This window comes from Microtus ochrogaster, unplaced genomic scaffold, assembly GCF_000317375.1.
Source record: "Microtus ochrogaster isolate Prairie Vole_2 unplaced genomic scaffold, MicOch1.0 UNK134, whole genome shotgun sequence".
Taxonomy (NCBI): Eukaryota; Metazoa; Chordata; class Mammalia; order Rodentia; family Cricetidae; genus Microtus; species Microtus ochrogaster.
The window spans coordinates 339,525-342,339 of NW_004949232.1; positions in this window are offsets into that span (position 1 = coordinate 339,525).

Below are 2,815 nucleotides of genomic sequence, written 5' to 3' on the forward strand. Positions count from 1 at the left end.
AGAGAAAAAAATTAAAGGGAGAGGAGGTTTGGGAGGAGGTTTGGAAAATTAAAGGGGAGATTTGGGGTGGGGGAGTTTTAGGAGGTCTGGGGTTAAGAATGATAAAAAATTATATGATACTTATTCTGTTAATGATCTGCTTGTGTTCGATTTGTTTAGGTGGGTCAGGCTGGCGTCCTAGAGCTTAAAGAAAGTGTCTTAAAAGAAATAGATTTTAACCATATATTCCTTAACATTTCAGGGGTCACTGCTGCAGTCAGCGACTGACCTGTTATGTCAAGGAACTTTGTTAAGAATCTGCTTACCGCCTGAGCCCTTGACTCCGTATTTGATGATGATCTCTGTAACAACAGCTGGATGGTTATTTAGGAATTTAAAGAAGGGAGGGTGTGTTAACACAAGAGGGTTAAGCGATGGATGGGACCACTGTTTTCCTTAGACTGGAGTAGAGGGGGCTGAACCTGGTGTCCTTTGGAACTTAAGAGAACAAGGTCCTGTCTGAGTTACCATGTATGAAGGATTATCTTGAGCCATGGAGATGAACTGTTTAAGATGTGACAGGTGAATCCAGTGGGGAATTACTTCAAGCTTGGCAGCTGTGGGAGTTAGAAGAATTACTCTGAAAGGACCCTGCCATTTAGGGGAAAGAGGTGAGGGACGTTGGCCTGCAGGTGAGAGTAATACCTTATCTTCTATTTTAACCGGTGGTAGACATGTATTAGCACATGGTTGAGGTAATGAGTTATCTGTGAAGTCCCACAGTAGCGAACGTAAGTGGAAAAGGAGGGGAGTGAGCAGGTGATCAGGAAGGGGAGAGGTTCCTGATGAGAGGCCAGGGGTTAAAACCGGCCGCCCATACATGAGTTCGAAGGGTGAAATGAAAAGGGGGCCCTTTGGGAGAGCCCGAAGCCTGAGAAGAGCAAGGGGCAGAAGCCTAACCCAGTTGAGGTGGAGTTCCTGTGACATCTTAACGAGAGCATCCTTTAAAGAGCAGTTAGTCCATTCTACCTCACCTGAAGACTGAGGGTGGTATGGTATGCGGAAGTTCCAGGGGATTCCAAGTGCTTTAGACAGATTTTGAGAAATCTGGGAAGTAAACTCTGGACCGCTATCTTTTGGCAGATCTGGCAGGAGGCTGCTGTAGCTTTTAGGAACCTGACATCCTTAGGTGTGGGTGTTTTAAGTGAATAACAATGGAAGAGTGGTGATTAGTGATGGCGTGAGCCTAGAGGGGCTTTGGAAGATAGAGGAGGAGGCATAGGACAGGGAGGGGAGGGAGAGGAGTCCGAGGACGCTTCCGGCTGCCTGTGTGACCTGTAGGGGGGGGGGGCGCAGCTGCGGCCTGTTGGACGAATATTTATGAGGGACTCTATTGGAGGGGCTAGGCAAAGTCCTCGCAGATCTGGAATGGGACTTTCTTGGGGCTTGGGGATCTAGAAAGAAAACGGTTAGGTGACCTGGGAGGGACTCTGTTGGAGGGGCTAGGCGAAGTCCTTGCAGATCTGGAGCGGGAGTTTCTTGGGGACCTGGAAGGGGAACATTTAGAGGCGTTAGGTGAGTCCTTCCTGTGCCTAGAAGAGACCCTGGAGGAAAGAGGAATGGGTGAGCTGTCGCTGTCGCTCGACTGGGCAGAGTGAGAGCAAGTGACCCCTAGAGGCCGGGGGAGTGGAGGTTTGTCTGCAGGATCCATGGCGGGAGCAGAGGGTTCCTGGAGGGATGGCACTGACAAGAAAATGTGTGCAGGTGAACGATGAGAGGCAGCAGAGGGGTCAATCTTAATGGCCATGTAAAAAAATGCCATAATGTACATCATTTCTTTCCATTTAGCTGAACAGTGACAGAAATTAGCCAATTCCCGTAAAATGTTGGGGTCAAATGAACCCTGAGAAGGCCACCTGAAGGAACCCTGTAAATTGTACTTTGGCCAAGTTTTAGAGCAAAGATGGATTAATGTAGATAACTTCACAGAGGGAATTAGGGCGTGGGGTTTCAGAGCTTCCAGAAGCTGCCCTAATGGGGAGGCTGGGGGAACTGTTTTAGAAGGCTTAGCACGCATGGCTAGAACAGTGAAACTATCTGCAGAAGGCACACGGAGATGCCACGAACACAGCAGCTCTAATTACAGGTGTCCGTGCAATGAGAGGGCTGTGCTATTAGCCCAACTGACCCCAACCCAGCTTCCGACGGGAACCAGTCCCGGCTAGGAGGAGACACTTAAGCCTTTGGGGGCTGCCCGTCGCAGCCGAGAGGCGCTCGCCCTGTAGCGAGCCCGTAAAGAGGACAGAAAAAAGATCAGAAAAAGAGGGGTGAGAACTGGAAGCACCAAACTTCCAGGCGCGGACCAAAACAGGTTCTAGCCGAGGGCAGAAGGCCAGGGGAAGGGGGGAGAGTCGACAACCTTACCCAGGATGTGCCAAAGAGAGCAGGGAGCTCAGCTGGACGATCTCTGGGGGTAATAGGATGGCGATACAACCCAGGTGAACTCACAAATTAGTCGCTGTTGGTTCCAGATGGCCGCAGTTGAAGACTGTGGGGGCGGTGGCAGGTTGTCGGTCCTGACCTTGTCCCAGTGAGGCCCTGAGCTCCAGGAGGCACCAGAAAGCCCAGAGTTAAGGCCCCAGGCACCAGGATGGAAAGGTTACCGAGTCAACGATGGCACCAATTATTATTCCTCTTTCTGTCTTTCTTGTCTGCAGGGTTAGAGAATGGAGACGTTATGTGAGACACACGGAGGTGCAGGGTTAGGAAGGAGACACAAACACGTGGCAGTCCCACGTGGGTGCACTTTAATGGGGGAGGGGTAACAACAAGTAAG